The 25914-nt window shown below is 43.7% G+C and overlaps 1 protein-coding gene across 1 annotated transcript in view; it reads left to right on the plus strand.

Moving 5' to 3' along the window:
- The first annotated feature begins 4788 nt into the window (after positions 1-4788).
- The window catches only part of SULF2 (sulfatase 2), a 256183-nt gene continuing 235057 nt past the window's right edge, over positions 4789-25914 (plus strand). The window contains exon 1 of the mRNA XM_014609699.3: positions 4789-4900. The gene's annotated coding sequence lies outside the window, so the exon portion shown is untranslated. The remainder of the gene's footprint in view (positions 4901-25914) is intronic.

Below are 25914 nucleotides of genomic sequence, written 5' to 3' on the forward strand. Positions count from 1 at the left end.
CTACGACAGATTCTCTCTGCTTCTGCACGGGGCAAAAGTTGGGACAGGACAAACCATGTGTGCATGTGTGTACATACATGTACAAATGCAGGGAAGCGCCAGAAGAATCCTGGTTCTCATGATCCTTGTGTGCATCTAGGAGGGAAGTAAGCATGTGGTCTAATATGGAATGTGCCACAAATAGGGCCTGGTTGCCTGAGATGGATACTGGGGGCTCTGTTTACCCCTGCTTATTAATTGGCACTAAGGCTGTTTCTTGAAGTCCTTTAGGCAAAGTGCCTCCGGGAGTTGCTGTCTGAGTGTTGCACCTTTGCTTACCACAGTAACAGCTGGGGCTCTAAAAGCCACATTAAAGCCCAATTGTTTAGCAAAAAGCTTGTATTGCTTCCACAGATTTGAACATGGAACAAATTACTTAGCCAATGTTTGCAAGGTCCTTTGAAATGGAAAAGTGCTGTAAGAGCTGTAGATTATGACTGAACTCTTCCCTGTTAGCACTGAAGTTATTGTTCATTTCCCCTAATGTGTTCCCAAGAACGGGACTAGAAATATGAGGCTATATTTACTGGTCATCACAATTATCAAAGGATATGTGAAGGCAGAAACTTTCTATTGCTGTCATTACAAGAAAGACTCATCTTGAAGTTAAGTAGGCAACTGTCTTATGCTCCCCAAGGTCTTCAGTCAGCTGCTTTCTCATGTATTTGTAGCAGGTTTTTTTCTCCCTACTTGCTCATGTATTTGTAGCACGGTTTTTTTTCCATCTAACAGATATGGTTGGTTGCTGATTGCCAGAAAAAGAAGTGGCCCTGTGGGATGGGATGACAACATTTTATTTTATCATCCACTGGCACTTCTGTAGTTAGCACTGCCCATCACGCATTTTTGTCTTCTCAGTGGTGTCAGCACCTAAATGACATTCCAAGTTGTTTCTGTTCTACCATCGCTGATGGTTGAATATGCTTACTTAGGTAATCTTGTTATACTAACTAAATCTAGGCTAAGGTCTTGCAACACATCAGACAACTCATTCATTTTTTAACGCCTTCTCGGTCATTCCTAATGTGAAAAAAAAACTTTACAGTTTAGAAAAAGTGTTAGGTTTCTATAAAACTGCCCTGTCTTCACAATAAAAGGAACTCTTTTAGGATAGAGGCTTATGGTGTACATCTAGTGATGAGTTTATTGGGCCTTGTATTTGCTCTGACTGAAAGCTGTTTGTCTTTTTCTTAGAGAGAAAAACCTGAACTTCAGACATCCTCTTACTATCCCAGGTCAGGGAACCTCCAGAACTGATATTTTAGGTTGCCCAATCCTAGAGAACAGCATGGTGCAAAATTTGGAGCTGAATCAAAGTTTCCTAGGGCTCCAAGTGTTTCCCAAATTTTGCAGAATAAGAATGCTTATCACAGTTGATGGTTATAGATAATTATTTTACCTTCTACCTAAGTATCAGAGGCAATCTCTTTCTTTGCCTTTCTCTGAAAAGTGTACATATATCCAATGTGGGAAGAAACAATATAAATATATATAAGCACACACATACAAATTCTTTATTGCACATGTAAATGTCCACTAAAATCAAAATTCCTTAGTGGTAAGATTTTTTTTATGTGGATGTATTTGAATGGCAAGAGGGGAAGGTTTTTTTCCATGATGATTTTGTAGGGCAGAACATCTGCCACACGTGGAAATTCCACCAAACTCACACTTGCTTGAATAGTTTTCTGTACAGATACCAGACACTCTGCTCTCTATAAGATGCCAATAATTAGGCACAGAACTCTTTTGCATGAAGAAAACAAAGCTTTTCACAAATGCAGTGCTCTTTACCCTGAACACCATGGAGAACTCTTCATTCTAACTGCACAGTCTTTGGTCTCGTGAACTGTAATTGCTAGCAGCTTTACCTCTGCACTCACTGTGAATGCACTGCCTGACCAATTAGCAAATTCAGCTCATTCTTCACTCTAAGAGACTTTCAGATAGGTCTTTGATGTGCCTTTGAAGATTTTGATATGTTTGTTAAGAATAAGGCTCATGTATAACATCCCACCCTGTACAATGGGTTCGTTTTTTAAGTAATGTTGATTGTTAAGTGTATACCATCCTGAGTGAATCAGGAGAAATCTAAATGCCATTATGACCATTATTAATCATGATGGCGATGTTATCTGTCCAAATAAATGAATAACAGATTAGTAATAAGTATTTGGACTCATACGGCCCTTTTAAGTTTGACTGTCCCCTATTTCACAGCTATGGAAATTGATATATAGGCAGGTTAAGGTGACTTGCCCTAGGTTACATACAATCTAGGAGCAAAGATAAAAATAGCAGATATCGTCAGTGCTGTGGCTACTCAACAACTGGCATTTTGATGCTGTAGATATACCACGCCTGGTTGCATTCATATAAGATGTGATACTGATGAATTATGCAAGAAGAAAGTTCATATTTCTTCATGGCACATGTTTTCAATCTATAAAACTACAGAGCCTTAGAAACTTGAATGAATGGTCCCAGGAAAAGAATGCACACAAAAACCAAGAAAAGTAACAAACCGTATAACAAGCCTCTTACTTGCTCAGCCTTTAGGGAATCCTTAGGACAGAAAGGAAAAGTTGTTGTGGTGTTGGGATCTTGTAGGTGAGGCACTAAACTGGGACTCAGCTTACCAGTATCTGGGTTGAATTTTCAGCTCTGCCATAGATTTTCTGCACTACTGTAGTCAGCTCATTTCATTTTTCAGTGCCTTAGCTTTCAATCTTCTGTTTGTATGTTGTACCGGATTTTCCCAACCTTGGTTTGTTTTATCTATGTAGAGTGCAAACTTTTCAGGGTAAGGAGCATCTCTTATTATGGGTGTACAGTACCTAGTACAATGGCTGGAGTCTCTAAATATTAATCACAATCACAATTGTAAGAATATAACCCTCAGAAAGGTGAGACAAAATCCCTGACAGAAGTAGTGGAAGCAATGTCTCAAAAGAATACATATGATGAGATGTTAGGGAATAATACACAACTGGGAGGAGACTTGAAAAATACATGGAAAAGTCCACTAATATTTTGTGATTCTGCCAGTTATAACTCCAGGCAAGCCATTTCTTAATTGTCCTGTAATGACAAATTCTCCCCTTAGATACCTAAAATCAATAGGAGTTCCACATGCATAGGAGAGAGCAGAATTTTACCCTTCTGGAGTCTCACCAGATGAACGCAATCCATTTGAAGTATTTCCAAATGTATTTTAGTAATTATCCTCTAAATCTTTCCTTTTGCAGCATGTTACAGCCTTCTCAGTAGGTAAGAGGTATATGCCATTTTGAGAAAGTGCCTAGCAGCAATAATGCATTACGCCTGTAACAACATACATTTCTGTAGCAGAGTCAGGATAGAGGAGAGTGTTTGGCTGAGTTTCCAGAAATGGTACTTTTTCAGTTAAACAGAACTGTACTTGCCACTGTTTAGCCCCAGTACAATCCAGGTGTGGCACAATGCAGGTCTCAGATTCAAGATCAGGTGTGATGTCTGCCCGGCTCACACTCGTACGAGAGCTGCAAAATAAGGACGTGCTTTGCCAAATTTGACTCTCATTCACTTTGTTGTTAAACCTACAGCCAACATCAATGGAGTTGCACGGGATCTGCACTGACGTGAGATCAAAATCTGACCCAATTTTCTAGATATTGAAAACAAGACTGAATTTCATTTAGTAGTAATGTAAACAGTTATAATAAATATTTGGCTTTTTTTTCTTTTTTATTGTCTTTTCCCAAATACATACCACAAGAAAATGCAAGACCATTTTGTTATCTTTAAGTAAATGTAAATTTGAAAACAATTTGCATAATTCCCTTCCCATTTCTTTAAAAGCATCTTAATCTGGTACTGTCAAGAGGGTGAAATTAGCTGCCGGTCTGCTTCCAACCTGTGGTCCTAGCTATAGACCAGGGACGGGCAAAATGCGGCCGATGGGCTGGATGCTGCCCGCCAAGCCATTCTATCCGGCTCGCGGGGCCCTTAAAAAATTTAGAAAATGAATATTTAGCTGCCCCTGGCTGCCTGTCATGCGGCCCTTGATGGCTTGTCAAAACTCAGTAAGCAGCCCTCTGCCCAAAATAATTGCCTGCCCCTGCTATAGACTATGAATGTGCGAACCTGCCAATGCAGCAGATTCAAGTAAAAAAAAACAACCCCAGAAAGACGCACGTCACCCAGAGATGGGTTGGCTTTTGCTCACAAGGTTGAACCATTTAGAAACCCTGAAAGGCTACCCGGGGTAGACAACCCTGTGACTTCGGAGTAGCTTTTCCCTATGAAACTTCCAACATCAAAGAGGTCTGGATAGATATTTGCCTCCCCCCCCCCCTTTTTTGGGGGTGGGGGGCTGATTCAAACATAGCGGGGTCTCCGCTCCTCGCGCAGCCTGGCGTTTGCTGCAGCTGATGTCGCCAGGGCCGGCGGTGCTTCAGTCCCTGGTGCCCCGCGATGGGATCAAGCAGGGAAACCCAATTCTTGCTGCCTCTTCAGTTCCCCTTCCCCAGCTCCTAGTGCCCCAGCACCAGCACCAGCACCAGCACGGGGCTAGGGCAGTGCACGGGCCAAGCAGCAGGGCTCTGCCCCCCGCTCCCGGGCCGGGCGGGGCGGGGCGGGGCGGAGCGGGGCCCGCGGTCCGCGGCACCTCCCCCGACGGCGGTCCCGGCGCTGCGCGGGGGGCGGGGAGGCGCTGCCGGGGCCGAGCCCGCCGGAGGAGGCGCCTTGCAACAGATGGTTAAAGCCGGCTCCTCGCCCAGCCCCGCACTGGCCGGCGGCAGCGGCTGCACGAGGCGGGCGGGAGCCCCCAGCGCGGACCCTCCCCGCGCCCGGCCCGGGCCGCCGAGCACTCGCCGCGGCGGTAAGTGCGGGGCGCGGGGGGCTCGTGCCGCTGCTGGCGCCGGTGCCGAGGCCGGGCGGCCTCCCGCCCTCCTGCTCCGAGGCAGCCAGAGCACTTGGGCAAGGTGGCGGGGCGAGCCCGCACCTGAGCCGGGGATGCCCGGACGCCGGGCTGGGGAGTCGGGTGCTCCGGTGTGCCCCGGCGGCACCTGTGTGAGGGGCCCGCGCCTGTGCGTGCTGCTCGGCCAGCTCGCCCCCGGGGGCTGCGAGCTGTGGCGCTCAGGTGCAGGTCGCTGGTGAAAGCCAGAGGCTGCTCCGGGCAGGGATTTCGGTGCATGCACGCCCTGTGCCCAACAGTTCAGGACACCCGCGCGGCTGGTCAAAGGATTCCTTTAACAAAGTCCAGTAGTTACCTGTGGTGCTTTTTAACCCGATCCCTTCGGTCTGCTTCTAAGCCGACCAAGTGTCCGATGTGGCCAACTGTAATTCTCATTAGCTCGGCTCCAGTTTGATTCATAGATGTTAGGGTCGGAAGGGACCTCAACAGAGCATCGAGTCAGACCCCCTGCCTAGGCAGGAAAAAGCGCTGGGGTGAGATGATCCCTTTGGCTTTCTCGGGGAAAGAGCTGATCCGTGCTAGTTGTGTGGAAGAGTGGGCCATCCTTTCTTTTCTTTTCTTTTCTTTTCTTTTTTTTAACAACATACTCATCTGTCAAGCCACCGCTTGGTTGTTCGTGCCCACAAGGTGCCCTGAGATTCTGTAACACCATTTGATCGTTATGGATGCTTTTCAAAGAAAAAGAGGAACAGCCATATAATAGTGCCTTGGAGGTCTGCACAGGTTTTGAACAAAGAAGAGGTCTCCCTTTCAGATTTGTGACCCTAAAGCATGGGATTTGATTTACCCTAGCAGTGTTACTTGATTTGCATAAATGCAAGTCTTACCTGGCCATTCTGTGTACGTTCCACAGTCTGTTCTGTCACAGTGACATTTCACTGGTTGAAAGTCTGCTGTTTTAAAGAATGTAATTATCTTCTCAGTTTCAAATGTGATTGTTTAATCTCAGATCACCCTCGCCCTAAAACAGGGGCGGGCAATTATTTTGGGCAGAGGGCTGCTTACTGAGGTTTGGCAAGTCATCAAGGGCTGCATGACGGGCAGCCCAGGGCAGATTAGTATTAATTTTCTACATTTTTTTTTTTTTTTAGGGGCCCCACAGGCCGCATAGAATGACCTGGCAGGCTGCATCTGGCCCCCAGGCCACATTTTGCCCACCTCTGCCCTAAAAAGTGTGCTGAGTGTGTGAATGGGGGTTGGCAAGAACATATTACCTGTACTAAGAACTTGTAAAATGTTAGTTATCTGGTTTGGGGGGAGGTGTTAATCACTGTTTCCCTGACTGTAGATATACTTCTGCAACATCCTTTTTTCTGCCAAGAATGAGATAAAAGCTCATTAAATATCTATTATGCATCTACCAAATTCAGTGCCCCTTGTTCAGCTCTTATCTAGGCTGAATAATCCTAGAGTTATCTCTTTGTATACAAAACACCATGCCTCTAACTGTTTGCCTTTGTGTTCTTAAAAAACCAAGAGCAGGTTGGTGAGCATCCACCCATGTGCAAAATAACATCAAGTTCAAGTCTTACCAGTTAATAGCAGGTTCTCTATCCTTTCTGGGAACATCTGGATGGGTTAGGAGCCAATGTTTCTATCTCTAGAAGTAACCAGAACTGTTAATTCAATCAGAATGCTAAACTGGACCAGAGAGACTTTCTGGCCTATTCTGTCTGCCTTTGCACCTTATCTCTGTGACTTGGGATGTGTATATTGCTACATTCGAGAGGCAATAAAGTATGACCTGTCTTTTCAACATATGTTACAACCTGAAAAATCTAACTGTTAGAGCAGTACTGGCTAAGTGATGATAAGCTTCTGAGCAACAGAGCTGAAGAGCAGCAATGGGTATATGCACAGCAACTACATTACTTTTTGGGGAATCATATTATGTGTGGAACCAGGATGAAATCCCTTAACGTGGTGTTCCTTAATGTGGTTAGAGGAGTATAGACATGTCCTTGGCCTCCAGCATCTTGCGCAAGAAACCATGGTGTGCTTAATTCACAATTTTTCTTACTAAAGAGAGGAAGGAGAAACTGGAGGAGGGAGGGGAGAAGGCAAACAACCCCCTCACCCCCGAAATACCTCATTTGTAATTGTGATTGATCTACATATTTGATTAACATGAAAATGATATTTTTCCTCTTGCAAATGAGAAAATGGTGGTGTATTGCATGAGAAAGTATTCAGAGAGATTGAAACTAAGGATGATAGTTGTAAAGATACTTGGGCTAATTATACTTATTACTAATTTTTTTTTTTTTCATCCAGAAATAATTTTTTCTAATTCATTACAAGTAGATAGGATTATTACAATTCTAGGAAAAAAAGTTTGAATTGTCTTTATAGTTGTGTTCTCCTTCTGTTTAAAAGTATTTATTAATAATTTGCTTGATTCCTAGCCAGTCATAGCTTCTTGAGCTGATCAGTTCAAAGATTATGTCCAGTTGGTAAAATGTGGCTCTAAATGGTTGTAAACATTTGTGACCACTGCCTAGCTATTTGCTTTGCGCTTTATTTGGCCTGCGTGACCTCGGTGGTGCAAGAAAGGTCTAGGTTTCCCAATTTCCTCTACGCCAGCTCCTCAGGAAGCACTTGTTTGCGTGCAAAAAGAAATTCCTGAGCTAGCATGTGTAAGAATCGAATAGTTACCATCATCATTTCATCAGATTTCTGGTGCAGACAACAATGGATAGTACAGATGGGTACACTCATTTTTAACAGAGCAGGAAGTCACTTACTGAATAGAAATGGAAAGGGGGGGGAAAGAAGGAAAAAAATATAAAATTAAGAACAAACAGGGATTTAGCTTGCAAACTTTTAGTATTCTTAACTGTTCATCTGTCAAAAAACGTTGAACTAGTCGCTCTCTCTTAATTCCTTTTTTCCTACAAACTGCTTCTTAGAAAGAAGCACTAAGCGTTGATGAGGCTGTGTTTTTCCCAGCTCTACCCTGTACCTCGTCTTATTGTATTTTTTGCTACAGTTTCTTAGGTTTAAGGTGGAGTTTCTGGGAAGTTGGGTAGAGAATGTACAACCTGATGTAGTTGGGTTGGAGCATTGTTTTAGGCATGACAGTCCAAGCCAAGGACTATATGAAAAGCAGGGTTTGTTAGGCAAGATCTCTTATTGGACCAACTAATTATAGCTGAGAGCTGGTGTCTATTGCAGAATGTGATAGATCTCATCTGAGGCACTAAATGTCCTCATGAAAACCATGTAGGTGAAACAAGTGCTACGTTTAAGAAAGAACTCCAGCAGAAAACACTAAATCGTCAGTGGAGAACTACTTCACCAGACAGTGACTTCGTCTCTGACCTCGCAGTCATTCACTCAGTGGAATCCTACACAAGATCTTCAGAAGAAGGGCCTAAGAAAAAAACTCAATTTTTACTGGACACTAAAAACCTTGGAATAAACAGTGGTTTTATTTCTTGTTATGATATACTTACTCATTCTGCTGAACCCTTGTACTCCATAGGTAATAATTCTCTTTTCCTTTAAAAGATTTTATTCTTTAATGTAATTATGTGCATCTATTTCACCTGTCTTCTACTTGATCTGTTGCAACTCCTGGTCACTTTGCTTCAGAGGTATACTGCCCTTTTCCCCTTCAAGTGACTATTTGTTTAACTTCATTTATGTAAGTGAAATGATCTAAGCCAGTGATAGACAACCATTTGGCCTCATGGGCCAGATGAGCGGCGAAGGGCTTGTCCATGGGCTGAACTGGGCCCTGGGTGCCTGGCAGTGCCCCCAGCATACTGGGATTGGGCACCTGATGCAGCATGTGGGGCCTGGGGCTCTCCATGGGTGGGGAAATTTGGCAGCAGTGGGGCAATGCCACTGCTCCACCCCAAATTTCTGGACCATTGGGGAGCCTGGTGGGCCAGATAACATGGTGTCACAAACTGTACTTGGTCTGTGGGCTAGGGGTTGAGCACCCCTCATACCTGGCTACATACCTGGAAAAACAGTGACCATTATCTACTGCTTTTTTAGACTTGAGGAAGGGCATTTTGTGCTCAGTGTTGCTTTAACATCTTCCAACTAATAACTAGTCCAATAAAAGGCATTGCCAAACAAACCTTTCTTGTCTTAATCTGATAATGGACATTTCAGTACGGTTCTGTGTTTTTGAAAAGCTTCAAAGGGCTTTCTTTGACTTTTTCTTGTTTCAATGAAGGGCAAAACCAAGCTCTGAAACCTCAAGCTGTCATGCAGTTGTCCTCTAGGTAACTCTATATAGCTGCTATAAATTCAGCCTACAGTATATGATGCTTTCTGGTCAAAAGAGAAGACTTGCAGTATCAACCATAACTTTCAACCAACAACTAGTTTCTTTTAGGGGTGTGCAAATGGGCCATATTGGATTTGGATTCGGCGCAAATTGGGGACAGTGATTTGATTAGTTTATTTGGATCACTGTGCCGATTCTATTCAGCCGAATCCAAATCTGAAGATTCGATGCTAATTCAGAGAATCAGTGATTCAGCCATAGACACAGCTTTAAATATTTTTTCTACATACCTTGAGGTAGCAGGAATGGCTCATGAATGCTGCAATGGTGGGATGGATGGAGTATCCCACAGGAGTGCAGTGGGGGCCCCCATGTGCTTGGTGGTGGGCCTGGAAGTGGACCAGAAGTACATCTGGTCCACTTCTGGGTCTGCCGCTGAGTGCGGGGTAGCTTCAGCACAAGGATGCTTCAGTGTGGGGGTAGCCAGCAGGCGTACGAGCCCTGAAGCACCCTCGTGCCCCAGTCAGTCAGGGCAGCATCTACATGTGAGCTGCTGTGGAGTGAATTAGTTTACTCCAGCCTAATAGGGGTGCACTTGTAGATGTGCAATGCTTACTGTGCAGCTAATTAGTCAACTGCACAGTAAATGTCTTGTGCAGATGCAGCCATTGATGAGTCTTTTGAGGAATTGTGTCCAACTTTGCTCACCCTGACAGGCAAGTATGTGCCTTGCCTGGATGTGATTGCCTCATCTCTCTGGGTTTATGCCAGTGTCCACATGTGTGTATCCTGCCATGGTTGGTTGGAGGTGTGTATGTGTGTGTGTGTGTATGCATGCATGCATGCATTAGTTAAATGATTGTGCAGGCATCCAGGTGGCACTAAAGTTTTTTCTGGCTACTTCTCAATGGTTTGAGGACTCATAACCCAGAGCAAGCTTTAATGTATCTACTAAAAGAAAAGAAAAATCTGATACTGACAAGCTACTTTTCCTTTGCTAAGTCCCTGTGAACAGGATTTTCTGTATTGTTGAAATATTTATAAGCTTGCACTTGCTAAGTCTGGAACACTGACTCACTTCTCTACGGGCTGGTTATGATATGAATTTTGTTTTGGAGCTCAGCAGGAGACTGAGGAAAAATAAATAACAGTACTACAGAACTTGTTTCTAGGGAGCCTAGGTAGAAGGAAGCCTATTTAAAGCAGAATGAAAGTCATAAAGCAATTATTAGTTTTTATAGCCCCCTAAAGTGTGCTTGATGCCTCTGTAATACATATACAGTCCTTATCTCAAATGAGTTTACAGCCTAAGTTTTTAGACTCTAACAACAAAGAGTGGGGGGTCTTAAGGGGATAGGAGCTATTGGCATATTGACAGTTCTAAACTGAAATTCATCTTAATTGTGAAGATATTCTGCAAAAGATGAAAAAATGTCATTGTAATACAGTCATGACAAGCATATATTTTTGGGGGTGGGAGGGGTCAGAAGTGAAAAGTCCAGGTACTCTTGCCAGTTCCCAGAAAGCAGGAACATGTGCAGAAAGGCCTTGAGCAGTGCAAAGGGAGATGCTACTGTCTGTCACACTACTCTTCCTCCCCCATCCAAACCCTTCTCCCCACAATCAACTATAATGTTCCTCTTCAAGAACTTCTTAATTAACGCTTTGGAAGATAGGGAGGGTGTCTGCAGAGGATTTCAAAGTGGAAATGACAGTTTGTACTCCTACAACTCCTTCCAACCCACAGCTCAAGCTCTTTCCCTACCTCCTTTGTGTCAATTATTCCACTCCCAAATCCTCCTTACTTCTAAGTGCAAGCCTGTGTGTAACTTGAAGAGGTTGTGGTACAAGCCATTTGAAATGGGTTAGTTTTGTAGAAGCTCATGTTTAATGTTGCTGGTCACTTAGAAGTCTGACACTGAATGAGCCCTCTCTCAGACTAAACTGTATAAGTGTTTTGTAGCCTGTTTAAGAACACCAGTGAAACCATGGTTTTTGGCTGAGGTACGGCTGAAAAGCCAATCTTGCAATTTTATGGACCCCCTGCTAAGATACCTGACTTGCAATTGGATTTCACAAGATGGTAAGATACCACCTGACTACCAATCCTAGAGTTAACCCTTGACAAAACAATTAGAACAAACTTACGGAAAAGTGTGTAGTACTTGGAAATCATGGTCATAATAAAATCCAAAACTTTACAACGGGAGAGGTCCAATGGAAGGAGAGATGTAAGGAACATTGAGGTACACACAAACATATGGGAGGAAAAACTGCAGGACTACAGTAGACATAAAGCTCTTCTACAGAGGTATGGGTTTGGTTTAATGGCACAAAGAGGAGGACAACACCATAACTAGGTCCTAGGAGCTCTTTGTAAAAGGAAGGGACTATCAGTCTTAAAGCAAATGGGGATACTTACAATATTGGAGGCAGGTGTGCAAGTTATTCTAGTGCCAAAAAGAAGGATAGTAACATGGGAAGAGGAGCCGCGGTTGGTAGGTACAAGTGACACTTAGGATTTAAACTCTAACACTGTAATCCCCCATTACTAAGAGTGTGTTAATACTTCTACGCAGAAATAACTAACTTGAGAAATATAATCATGGTGAATACAATACCACAATTTAAAAGCAAAATTAGAAAAGTGCCCGTTATTGGATACAAAATTATGAGCTTACTGTGGTTTTAAATTATGGTTTTGGAAGGATGGGACCAAAGTAATTGAGAGAGCTTTTGTATCTACTAGAGGGCACTCAATACAGTTGAAAGAGTTCAGCTATCCCACAATTCTTGTCCCTTTGGGAGTTCTCCTTTAGCCTGTCAGAGGCTGAGGGGGAGTTGGATAGACTCCTTGAGCTGGGAACCAAGATGAGCAGAAAATTCAGCTGAGAAGGTGCATGTCGGTCACCATAACTAAAAGACAGAACTCTGCTTCTCTGTATAGACCCAAAAGAATTAAAGCAACTTAGAGCAGTTGGCATCATCCATCTCTTCCAAATGGTTACTTGGTTTCTTCTGTGCTTGTGTTGAAGTTTTGCTGTGTACTGTGCTCGTGTGTCCGTGCTGGTACTTATGCCAATGCCTGTTAGCTGGAGTGCATCTACATCAGGGGTGGGCAAAATGCGGCCCGCGGGCCAGATGCAGCCCACCAGGCCATTCTATCCGGCCCATGGGGTCCCTAAAAAGTTTAGAAAATTAATATTTATCTGCCCCAGCTGCCAGTCATGCAGCCCCCGATGGCTTGCCAAAACTCAATATGTGGCCCTCCCCCTGAAATAATTGCCCGCCCCGATCTACATCTATGCAGTCTGACCACAGATGCCTGCAAGGAGAATATTTGCACACCCCCTCTTGCAAAACGCATGATCAGAATTGGAGCCCGGTGGCTTATTGTCATGGATGCTAAAAGAAACTGAATGCACTCAGATGGAGAAGGAGGATGTAGTACTGACCCATGGGTGCAAAACGTTTTGCCTCGGTTTGCCATCTTTAGCTGAAACTGACCGTGAACTCCCTTTGGCAATGGTAATAAATGCCCTGATAACTTCCCCTGCCCCTCTCAGGAACATACTTTTGTTGACTTGTTTTTGATCTGCAAAGGTACGATTTACAAACCATTGTTTGCTTTGAGAAGAACTGATGTATCTATGTTGGCACTGGAACAAATCTGACTGGCAGACTTGTAGGACTTCTTGAAGGGTCATAGGATCAGGGTCTGATCTTGCAAGTGCACTGGTGTGTAAGATATCTCTCTTTCTCAGTGCACTTGAGGTGTTAATGTAGGTTCCTCTTAGCTTATTTCAGCCTTACAGTAGGGTGTGAATTTTTAATCAGGGTGCTGGAATATCTTTAAAGAAAGAGGAGTAATAAAATATGAATGAAGATGTTTGGATCTCTTGCTTCTTATAGATTTATTTACAAGAGCCAGTAATCTGCATTCAAGGTTAGTGAACTGGGTTTCCAGCCAAAGTTTGCCCTGATTTATATTTCCTTTCAGCTTGCAGAATAGGACAGAATTTGGCTCGCACCTTCTCAAATGTCTGTGCTGCTATAGTCTGGACATTGTGATTAAATACCGTCTCTCATTTCCTAGATGATTGTTTGAATACTAGGAACCTAGAGATCTGCTGGGGGATGAATTTCCCAAAAACAATGACTAAATTTTGAATCCCTTTAAAAGTTCTACCCTTGCCTCTTAGAACGTTCTGATGAACATTTTCTCACCTGCCACACAGCTCGAGTATTGGGTAGATATATTCTAACTCGGGGAATCTGAATCTTATTAGACTCGACACAACCTTCGGAAACAGTCAGCTCTTACCTTTTACTCTTTTCCATAATCAAAAAAAAAAAAAAAAAAATTAGAGCAGTTTTTCTGTGGCAAAGAATTTAGACCACAACAGGTCACAGTGCATTTCTGTTTGAAACCTCTGAGTTTATCTCGTGTCTGTGCTTGCACATCTAATAGTGCAAATATTAAGTGGCACCCTGTGGCACCTTTAAAGAGCTTGTGGGGCTCTGGTTGAGAATCACTGCTGTAACTGATCTCTAGTTTCCTTTAGGAGATGAAGCAAAATGACTGTAGAGCTATATTTAAGTTCTGTAGGCCAGGAAGCACGGGTATTATTAGCAAGGTTCCTGGTTTTCTCTGTTTTAAAAAATCACAAATTCTCTCATTAAATCCTGAAAATCCATGTTTTTTCTGTGATTTTTAAAATGAAACACCACTAATGTATTTATGTATGGATCAGCTTAACACAATGTTTTATTGATAGATTTATAATTTTAAAGCAATTTGGAAGCCTACAAGTGCCTCAATCACTAGAATAAAATAAATTCTAAATATCTATACACTTTGGCATTTGATGTAAGGTTTTTTTATCATGAAAAATTAGAGCTCCCCCTGCCCGCTTCACTCACTAGGATGGGGTCCAGCTATGACTATCCTGCCCTGCTCCCCACACTGCTTTCTGGTGCTGAGCAGCCTTAATATGCTGGTGCCCTGTTCCTGCCCATGCCAGTGCCCCTCACTCAGGACCCACAGCCCTGTGGCCCTGCTGGTGCCCCTCACTCATGACCTGCTGCGGCCAGACCCTCAGTATGTGAGGAAAGAAGTGGGTGTGTGGGGAAGGCAGGGGAGCACAGGCAACTTGGTGGGGCGGGGGGGACATGCCCACCACTATGGGGCATGGGATGGCCATACCAGCTCCAGGCAGGAGCTGTCTTTGAGGCCCACAGGGCGGGATCCAGCATTAGAGGAGGTGCCATACTGCCAAGGCGAGGTGTGGCAGTGGTGGCAGCGCAGTAGTGGTCCCCGCTGCTACCAGGCGGGCAGGGGGTGCCTCACTTTGGTGGCAATGACCACAGGGGTGGCTCCTCTGGAGCTGGTCCAGCCCTGCTGCAGTCACACGCCTCATTGTGGGCACAGAAATTGTGGGGGGGGATGTGCCCCCCCACCTCATGTGGCCTGTGCCCCTTTTCCCACTCCCACCCCATGTGTGGCCTGTGCCCCTTTCCCAGCCCCCACAGACTTGCCTGCGGGGAGCTGCTCTCTACTGCTGCCTGGCTGCCATGTGCGTGTGCATACACGAATGCACATGGCACCCTCCGCCTGATTGCCATCCTCCCACTCCCTGCAGCCCCTAGCAGGCTGAAATATGGCCAGCCTGCAAAGACAAACCTGACATTTCCTGCGTCTTTCTCCTTTAAAGGGGAGAATCAACGTTTTTTCACAGCAAACAGAAAACCCAGATCCCTGATTATCAGAGACACCTTCTCCAGGACTCCATAGTTATGTACTTCTACTTCACAAGTTTAGATTTTGACCTCCATCATAAACGCGTAACGCCAATGACTGTAAGCAGCTGTAACGGGTCCTAGACAAAAACTACGCTGTTGGGGGTGGGGAGGGATGTGGAGAGTCAGGGACAGGGTGATAGGGTGGGACAGAGGCAGGAATGGGGAGGGAATAATTAAAGGTGAACTAGAGCAGACCACACAAATAACTAAACTTCCGCCCAGTGGAGAACTCCCTCTGAAGGAATAAGGGTTAAAATTTCACTAGTGTAGTTTTGCTGGTTTATTTGAGATTGATTTGTCCCTCTTCATCCTGGACCAGCTGTTTGCCTTTCTGCCACCTAGATTGAGGGTGCAGAAAGCACTGTCTTCTGTGGGAGTGACTTGTAGCTATCCCATGGCAAATCTGTGTTGGTCCATTCGAATCTTGTATCAGTACACACAACCCATATAAATTACATCTGCATCTGTATTTAGGGTACAAATGTCATTTTATTAAAAGCAAACTTCCTGTTTCTTTCAGTGGTACTTAAAGGGGTATCTTTGTATATTGTGTTTCATTCTTTCCTTCCTCCACCTCCTTGCCCTGCTCAGTTGTATAGGTCAGAGAGCTTCCTTCCCCATTAATTTCTGGAGTTGTTGCACAATGGGTTCCTTAGTATTTCATAACAAAATATCTGACTTCACTTTTATGAATCAAGGTGACTAGTTTGACTGCTTTAAATTACAATTGATATAACCAAATTAAATCTTTAAATATAGGAAAAACACTTTTGGAACAAGAGTTGTTTTTGTTTTACTTTTTGACTGAAATGCCATAGGAATACGAAGACTTATCAAGTGGCTGAGGAGCAGTCACATTTTGAATCAAGCCTCTGAAGATACAGATGGCTTCTGTCTTGCATAGTGCCAGAGGAACTGCTCTTTTTGTTACTAAGATTTGAAATCCATTTAATAATTGCAGACCTCCAAATCTGACTCTACCATGGATGTGCTACATGCATTGAGGGTTAGGTATTGGGAATGTGAATTGTTAATTTGAGAAAAGCATGAGTAAGAGGACTAATACAGAACCAGGTTTTCCTGATGGGATGTGCACATCCTTTAGCCTAGACCTCAGTGGTGGATGCCTGGAACAAATTTGTCCCAGGAGCACTTTTTAAGAATTACTCTTTGTGATTTTGTTACTCAGGCCACAATAGAGTCATTTATCTCATAGTGATCAGGGTTTATTTGAGACAGCAAAATATAATCTGGTATTGCATAAAACTCCACTGGTTTTGCTTTTGGGTTTTCGTTATGGCAGTTAATTGCAAACGGGATTCTTTTAATCAAGGTCAGTGAGTACTCGAGTGCTGGATCGAGCTCAAGACAAGTGTTTCTGCTTAGCAAGAAGGGCTCGTGAAGACTTCTGTCAAGTGCAGACAAATCCGGCTCTAAAATTTCTGTTTGAACCTAAAGTGTTTGGTGGGGAGGAGAGGACAAGTTCAAAACTCGCTTTCACCTTCTACAACCTCATGGAACGAATTCAGTTCTCTTGACCGAGCTGAATTCTATCAGAGATGAAGTACAAATAGAGACTATTTCTGTTGCTCTTGCCCAACGCAACTCTGGTTTTACTAATGCTGATTTGACTGACTCTCACAACTGGATTACAGATACCTAGTGATCAGCTGCTCGTATCCACTTCTGAACAGGTGGCTGGTTCTGTTGCCAGAAGAAGTATGGGTTCTCTTCCTTTGTAGCATTCTGGTAGCATTAAAATAAAAATCGAACCTCCGAGTTGGGTTTGCGTGCTCTTAGCGTTCTGAAAAGATTGTTTTCGGGCAGAACTTGAAAATTCTCCTTAATTGTTTATTCAGTAAATAATGAATCCGATCAGTCGTAGCACTAGCAGCATTAGAATGAAGGATTTTTCATAGAAAGGGTCCTACTACATAACTTTGTTTTCGGGGGAAAAATAGAATGGGACTCGAGAGATTTGTGGAAAAAAATGTATTAGTACCTAGAATAGTTCATGCTGTTGGCACACGTGTTTCAAATTTAAACTGTGTATAACAAGGCAAATTGTAATTTGAAACAACTCAAATTTGTGACTGAGGATGATGAAAAGACATAGCTGGTTCTGAGGTGACTGCAAAGTATCTAGCCTCTCTGTTTCATTTAGAGGTGCTGGAATCCAGAAATGTGCTGGAAAAGTACAACAGCTAAAATTTTGTCAATGTAAAAGATATGCTGTAGCTCTTTTTATACAACTTACTCAAATGTCCCTTTAAATCGCTTCAAATGTTAGTACGCTGATAAAACTGGAGACAACTACAAGAGATCTTGTAGTTGTTTTGATAATGGCATAGATGGAATTCTAATTAATATCGGTATGGGCGTGTGTAAACTGAACAAGGGGCATGTGTGCCCGACACTTTAAAGCAGATTAAATGCTTTTGCACTGCTTTAATGGTGTTGGTGTTTGCACACATCAGTGGCGTATTGCGCATTTAATTCCAGCCACTGTAGCACATTCAGTGGCGTAATGTGCCTTAAATGACTTTGGGGCACAGCAAACTAAAACACCTCCAAAGAGTTTTAGTTTGCCCTACATCTGTGCAGTGAAGCACTGGGCTCCATGCAGCTCAGGGGCTGCGCAGGCAGTCCATTCAGGCAGCCTGGCAGCAGCCCAGGAAGGCAGGCTCCACCAAAGGGGGGGAAAGAAAAAAGTGGTGAGCCTGATTTTTCTCCTCCCCCCCGCCCCCCCGACCCTGCCTGCCTGCCTACATGAGCTGAGCAGGGATCCAGGCCTTCTCTCCATGGTTGTGGTGCCTCCCCCCCCGGACCACCCAATCCAGGTGCTTGCAGGTGCCATTGGGGGGGGGGGGTGGCGCCGCTGCCATGGAGGGAAGCACCAGCCCCCTTTCCCCCTGCAGCCCAGGGACCACTCCACCTGCCAGCAGCTCACCCTCCCCTCCCCACTGCCGGAGAGGCAGGTAAGACATGGATGTACACAACACAGGGGTTTACTTTGCTCTAAATTGAAGCAGTGTTTTTAAAAACCCACCGCTTCAATTTAGGGCCCCCATTTCATCTATACATGCCCTAAAAAACTTGGCAATGGTCTGTCTCTAGTCACACTAATCCAGTAGTCTAGATATAGAATAAAAACATCTTTTTAATCCTTTATTATATTTCCTTGCATGTGATATTTTTTGGGGTTATCTTGCCTTCAGAAATCTCTGTTCTGAAACAGATTTTCAACCGTTGGAGCTCAGGTATAATACAAGATGCTGGAGGTTGTATAGATGTTCAGTGTGACCATTAACGGTCTTAAATTAGCAGCATCAGCTATATTAACTAATTTTCTCATTGAGACTGACATTTGTTTGGTAAAAGGATCATTAAACATGCAAACATTCTATGTGCAGTATAAGGTCTTTGGGCCTTGACAAATGATAAATGAGAAAATTACAGGTTGTGGGGAAAGTGTAAATATCATTCTTGGGGAATCTATCCCCTGGCAAGAGAAATGTTCCCCTTGTAGCAATGAAGCATTCATTATATTCTTTTCACATCAGTAAAGAATGCCTCAGACGTGTTTTACATGCTTACACATACCTTGATTTCTCTTACTTTCTTTTGAACAGTGCTGTTGTGTTGGGATTTGTCCTGGTTTTGTTAAGCAAGTACTCCAGTGTGCCCCAGAAGGAAATATGGTAACTTCAATTAACTCCTTGTACAATCTTTTGAGCTACCCAGAATCCATCTCATCAAATTTATTAGCTGCTATGGCTCAGTCATTTTTGTCCCATTAAAGAATTGCACAAGAGATCAAATTATGAATTCCAATTGTAAGCTCCTTTTATTATTCAACATCTTCATTAATGCTTTGGATAATTTGTTAAGCATGTACTTAATCCCATCTTCAGGCAATATCAAATTGAGTGGAGTTGCAGATACACTGGAGGGTAGGGCCAGGATCCAGAATGACCTGGATAGACTGGAAAAATGGTCTGCAAACAGATGAGATTTAACAAGAACCAGTGCAAAGTTTTGCACTTAAGACAAAATAATTACATTCATGGAACCAGACTGGGGAATAACTTGGAGGCTATAGTACTAAAGAGAAGGTCCTGGGGGTTACAGTGTGCTCTCACTGTGCACACACAAAAAAAACAAAACCCCAAATCCCCCAAATAAACAACAGCATACTAGGTTGTATCAACATGAGTGTCAGTTGCAAATTAAAGGAAGTGCTTCTGCTCTGTTCAGAACTGGTGAGGGCTCACCTAGACTACTGTATTCAGTTTTGGGTCCCATGATTCAAGAAGTATGTGGACACATCGGAAAGTCCATCAGAGAGTGACAAATTATTAGGGGCCTGGGAGGCAAAATTTACGAGGAAAGGTGAAAACATTAAAGTTACTTTACTGTGGAGAAGAGAAATCTGGAGGGGAAGGGAATTGATAAGTCTTCAAATATGCAAAGGGTTACTACAGAGAGGCTGTAACTGGGCTATTCTCTGTGGCTGTAGGGGACAGGATAAAGAAGAATGGACTCAAGCTTCAGCAAGGGAAATTTGGATCAGAAATTAGGAGGAACTTTGACTATGACTGTAGTCAAGCATTAGAACAGGCTACCTAAAGAACTTGTGGAAACTCCAGTCTTGGAAGTTTTCTAAAGCAAGTTAGATAGACACTTGGCTGGGATGGTTTAGTCAGGAGTGATCCTAGTTGAGCAAGGGGGTTGAATTAAATGACCTTGTGAGGTCCCTTCCAGTCCTACTTCCCTATAATCTTATATTGCTGTTACTCGTTTGATAGAAAGGTATAACTTTGAACTTGTCCTCAGTCCACAATAAAAGGATACCCATCTACTACTATACAAGTGGTCTCTTGTCTTAAATCCATCTCCATTACTCCATTGCATCCTAGACTATTGAAGAAATCGTCCGGTGTCATAGCAGAACCACTAGCTTGGCTGTTTGAGTGCTCATGTCACTTGGGTCAGGTCCCAGAGGACTGGAGAAGGGCCAGTGTGGTCCCTATTTTCAAGAAGAGGAGGAAGGAGGATCCAAGTGATTATAGGCCAGTCAATCTCTCTTCCATCCTTGGAAAGGTCTTTGAAAAGATTATGAAAGATTATATTTGTGGGAGTCCAGCGGGGAAAAATAATAAAGCAGGGCAACTAGCATGGATTCATAGTAGGTAGATCATGCCTGACCAATCTGGTTTTGTTTTATGACGGGGTCACAAAATGCTTAGATGCAGGAGTAGAGGTGGATGTTGTTTTCTTGGATTTTAACAAGGCCTTGGATATGGTATCTCATTCTATTCTCATAAATAAATTAAGAGGCTGTGACAGATGTTTACACGGTCTGGTGGGTGGCAAATTAGCTTAGGGGTCGCACCCAGAGAGTGGTCGTAGATGGGTCGGTATCAGCCTGGAAGGATGTGGGTACTGGGGTCCTGCAGGGTTTGGTCCTTGGACCTGTACTCTTCAATATCTTCCTCAGTGATTTGGATATGGGGGTGAAGTGTACTCTGTCCAAATTTGCAGACAGTACTAAATTGTGGGGTGAAGCGCACACTCCAGAGGGTAGGGAACCATTGCAAGCAGACCTGGACAGGTTAGAAAAGTGGGTAGTACACAATAGGATGCAGTACAACAAGGAGAAGTACAGAGTGTTGCACCTAGGGCGCAAAAATATCCAGCACACCTACTGCCTGGGAAGTGACCCTCTCAGCAGTACAGAAGCGGAAAGGGATCTCAGAGTCATAGTGGACTCCTAAATGAACATGAGTTGTCAGTATGACAAAATCATCAGCAAGTCTAACCACACTTCATCATGCATCAGCAAATGCATGAAAAATAGACCCAGGGAAGTGATACTTCCCCTCTGTGGCATTGGTCATACCGCAGTTGGAGTACTGCGTCCAGTTTTGGGCACCGTACTTTAAGAAGGATGTTGATAGACTTGAGAGGGTCCAGAGGACGGCCACTCATATGGTTAGGGGCTTGCAGGACAAGCCCTATGAGGAGAGACTGAGGGACCTGGACCTCTTCAGTCTCCGCAAGAGAAGGGTGAGAGGTGATCTTGGCCTGCAAACTCGTTAGGGGAACACAGCAAGGAATCGGAGACATTCTGTTCACCAGGGTGCCTCTTGGGGTAACAAGGAACAGTTGTCACAAACTGACAGTAGATTTAGGCTAGATATCAGGAAAAACTTCTTCACGGTAAAGGTGGCCAAAATTTGGAATGGGCATCTAAGGGAGGTGGTGCTCTCCCCTACCTTGGGGTGTCTTTCAGAGAAAGCCAGATAGGCATCTGGCTGGGGTTATCTAACCCCAGTACTGTTTCCTGCCTAGGCAGGGGGTCAGACTCAATTATTTGTTGAGGTCGCTTCTGACCCTAGCATCTATGAATCTATGAAAAAGAACCATTGTGAGACTAGGAACAGACATTCAAAAAGCCTGAGCCTGAATTGATTCAATCTTTGCAAGTTAGTCTAACCTGCCTAGGTTGAATCAGTTTGTAATCATACAGACATCCCACTGTGCACTGAAAAAATGGCAACAGATGCCTGCAGTGGCTTGGTCAGAAGCTGTGGGGGAAGGGGGTGCTGGAGCAGCCCTCCCTTCCCTTGTACAGTGCTGAGCTGCAGGGGGGGTTGCCAGACCCTGGCAGGATGCTCTGATTAGGGAGGGGTTCCTCCCCACAATAACAGATCTAATACATTATCTGTTATCAGCATTTAGCACCCCATCAGAAAACAGACTCGCTCATTAGTTCAAGCTCTTCTTAAACAGCTTTTTCCAAAGGAAGGCATGCAGGGACATTACCAGCTGACCTGTTGAATAGCTCCAAAAAAGTTCTAAGTGGACAGTGTTCTGTCTGCCTTACACAGACACCTCTCAGTGTTAGCTAGCAATACCACATGCTAGCTACAGTTTGTGCTGTGGGAGAAAGGAGGGAGGGATCCATGCTTAAGTGGGGTGGGACACGGGGAAGCCAGGCAGACCCTGCTGTGCCTGCAAGTCTCTGCCAGAGCTTCAGCCAGGGAGCAGATGGGAAGGGCCTGCCCAGCCAAGAGTGTGTCAGGATGATGGGGGGACTCTGATTTAGCTTAAACCAGGAGGGGGTCTAGAACAGACATTGCATAAACTCGTTTGACCCAAATCAGTTAAGTCTGATACTACATTCAACCAGGTTTGTCTCAAACCGGTTTCAGCCATTTTTCCAACTGGTTTTATGTGCACTGAACGTCTGTTCTGTTACAGGTTTAAACCAGTTTCTGATCACTTAAACCAGTTTATGTGTAATGTCTGTCCCTAGCCCTATAGTCAAGCTACAAATGCATAGGTATTTCTATGTTGGATCAGAAGATGACAATCCCAATGATGCAGTGTATCTTACAGTAGGTAATTGCTACCTATGCCACTGTCCATGGCTTCCCCTCTGACTGTAAGGGTCGCCTGACGCAATACATTACCCAGGAATACAATGTTTATCTCCTAATAGAGGTTCATCTTATGCTCTTACAAAATAAAAAGTGAATTAAGGTTTCTGATAAAAGGTTGTTGTTCGTTGTCTGTCTTTTAAACTGTGGGAGTATCAACAGAACTTGAGCTGAATCTTGACAGTATCTTAAAGATGATGGGTAGTTTGACTTCAGAAACTGTACAGAAAGAAAATTTTGTTCCACACATTTTGTGAGCAGTTAATTCCAAAAAACATATGTTGAATATTAGTGTATAATAAACATAAATATTCCAAAACATTTAATTATGCAGATTAGCTATAGAGTATATTTATCTTCCTTTCTTGGAAAATGGACTATATTTTGACAGCATCCCTATTGAACTAAATGTGAATGAGAAGGGAAAATCCTAATTGATTTGACACTTTCTGAAAGATCATTTGAACTAGAATGCCTAGCAACTCTGATCTCGATAAGTACAGATTCTTGCTTCTCATTCATCTTCTAGTAAACTAAGTGCAGTCAAGGCTGAAGTTGTGTACAGATTTACCATGGTTGTATGCTCTCATTAGGCAGGAGGGCAAGTACATTACTCATTAGGCACACAATTGCATGTAAGCAAGAGCAATCTTGAACACAGCACAGTGTGCACAGTTTGTTCCAGAACTTGTTTTTCAAACCAAAAAAAAATCTGAGCCCAGGGACTGTTTTTCCAGGCCACTTTCAGAAGTCTCTGACTTAGGAAATTTCCATTTGCTTCCCTTCCATTTGAGGAGGGAGTTGGGAAGGGATTTCTAACTTTTATCTCTTGGTACACCAGGACAGAGGTGTAACAAGCAGGGTTGGTGTCCTGTGTGAGCCCTGCAGAAAACCGAGCCGGAGTACGTGTCCATGAGCTGGGGTGAGCTCCTGGGACTGGCAAACGTGTGCACACACTGCTACTAATCTATGATTGCACAGCTTAGTCATTTGCTTGATTGTAGACTGGATGCAGTGAGCACCTGCACATACCCTAAGAAAGGACAGGATTTAGTTCTGATTCTTGGGTGACGTTAAAAGACTATGCCACTGAAGCATGTAGCCTGAAGTCCTGTTTTAAGTATGCATGTCTGCCCAAGAGTGGTGATAACTGTAGGTGCTAACTTGACTGTCTTTCTACTGCCCTGTTCTGACACTAAGGATTTCTTAGTGTATGTACAGGTGTTACATTTAGATCCACCTAAATGCCTATCTGTGCAGGTGTTCAGGAAGGTAAATTGGGCAAAACATGGCGGAGACCAATCTAAGTTCACCTGAGGTTGTGCTCTTCCTGCTTCTCCAACTCTGACCAGACTATTTTAGCCCGCCATCACCCTTCTTTCCCCAACCCCTGCAGACCTGCTAACCACCCATCCCCACTTCTCCCCCAATTACTTTATTCTGGTCTTCCCATGTGACTTCCAGGACTGGAATGGCTTGTACGTGCTGCTCCCAGCTTACATAAAGTAAGCTGCATGAACATAAATTGGATGTGGTGAATGCCTGCATTCTGTGAATGCCTGTTAAACTTTTTATGCCAGAGATGCTCAACCCTTGGCCTGAAGAGCCGTCATCTGACCTGATGGGCTTTCCACAGGTCCAAACATTTAACTGTGGGGGAGTGGTGGCAGCACTAATTGCTGTTCCCCTGCTGCCACATTTCTGGGCCCATAAGGAGCCCAGCAACCTGGATGACATGACCCTGAATGCTAGATCAGAGCCAGGCCCCTGTGAGGGATCTGCCCCAGAGACTGGCCCCGTGTCACTCATCCAGGCCACTTGGCTGAAAGGTTGAGCACCACTGTACTAACCTGCAGGTGATTAAATACTTAACTGGCTTGCAACTAATTTGTTCAAGAGACACTCTACAAATATAGGTATAATATAGACCCTATATATCTTTAAAACATGGGTTAATTTATACCCTTTGCTATATCTGCACAATCCAGTTGCACAAATACACTTAAAGGCAAAATGTGACCGTTGCCTTTGGTACATTTTAGAAATGCAACTACAGTTTCTATGCACAATGTTTTATATGACTTTCCCTTTCAGTCTTTTTAAATGTACTTGTTTTGAACTTTGCCACTGGAAAGTATGGAAGCAGCTTTGTACTTGAAAATTACATGTAGCTTTTATGGTGACATCCAAACACATGAGTTTCTTCCACCAAAGGTATGTCTGATGAGCAGTACATGAATTGCAGGCAGACATGCCTAGTTAGCTTGAGTAATAGTTACACTCCAGCCAAAGTAACGCTGAACTAGTGTGGGCCAACCATCTTGAATTTTTACTCAACTCTAAGTCATATTTTTGTAGCCCATACTGATTCCTTGCTGTCAGATCTACACAGCTAGCTAGCTTACTAGCTTCGGTATGTAATAGGAGTGACACTTCTAATGCTTTTAATGAGAGAGAATATTGTTGGGGACAGTGAGGGTGTAGTTTTACTGGCTGAGGCTCTGTTGCTCCTAACATTTCAATAAATGTAGTGATAATATAAACTTCCATGAAGTCTTCAGAATTTTCTCCCTACAAATTTCCCTGGGTGTGGCTATATCTATTAGGATGAGGAGGGAAGGAAAGCTATCTAGCTTCAAGAAAAAGGACTAAAACCCATAAAGAGAATGGGAATCCTGGTTCTTTAACTGGGCTAAAAATGATGCATTTGGAGTACATCAAGTGTGTTCCTTTATGTAAAAATATCTTTTGTTGTTTTTAGGAAGTGCTGGTTTGGGTTTGGGCGGGTATGTTTAAGGTGTATTAAAGTTTGAAGAACTGATTCTCACCTAAAAAAACAGCCCCTTATGCTGCAGTGACTTCTAAATAAAGTAAAATGTTTGTAACTTTCCCAGTGAAGAATGAGTGAAATTGGTGTCTTATTTAAAAAAAAAAAAAAAAAAAAAAAAAAACCTAAACGTGATTTTCAAGTTCTCTAATAGTAGATTTCACTATGTGACAAAAATGTATTCATTTTTTTTTTTTTGTGTCCAATGACATTCAAATTGGAATTCTTGGTATGATGACTATGGCCACGTCCAGATTAGGGCAGCTGTTTGTTTCCCTGGGGACAAGACCCTTCTCCCCATGGTACACCCATGATATGCATGCTCTGGCACATGGCAGGTTACCCTGGGGCCTGGCAGGTTAGATTGGGGCCAGCAGCCTTACTTGAGGGCCTTGGGAAGTTGCAGTCATGGCACTCCCATGGCTGGGAGCCTGGCTGGCAGCTGGAGCATGGTTCCAGCCAGTCAGGCTCCAGTTTTGGGCAGTGCGTGCTGCCGCCATGTGCACCATCCTGCTTATTTTTGGTGTAGGTTTTTTGACCCCGGAATCTTCTAGGGTCAAGAAAACCCTCTGCGCTGCAAGGTAGCAGCATGGAGTACACC

This window comes from Alligator mississippiensis, chromosome 9 (assembly GCF_030867095.1).
Source record: "Alligator mississippiensis isolate rAllMis1 chromosome 9, rAllMis1, whole genome shotgun sequence".
In the NCBI taxonomy this organism is placed as follows: Eukaryota; Metazoa; Chordata; order Crocodylia; family Alligatoridae; genus Alligator; species Alligator mississippiensis.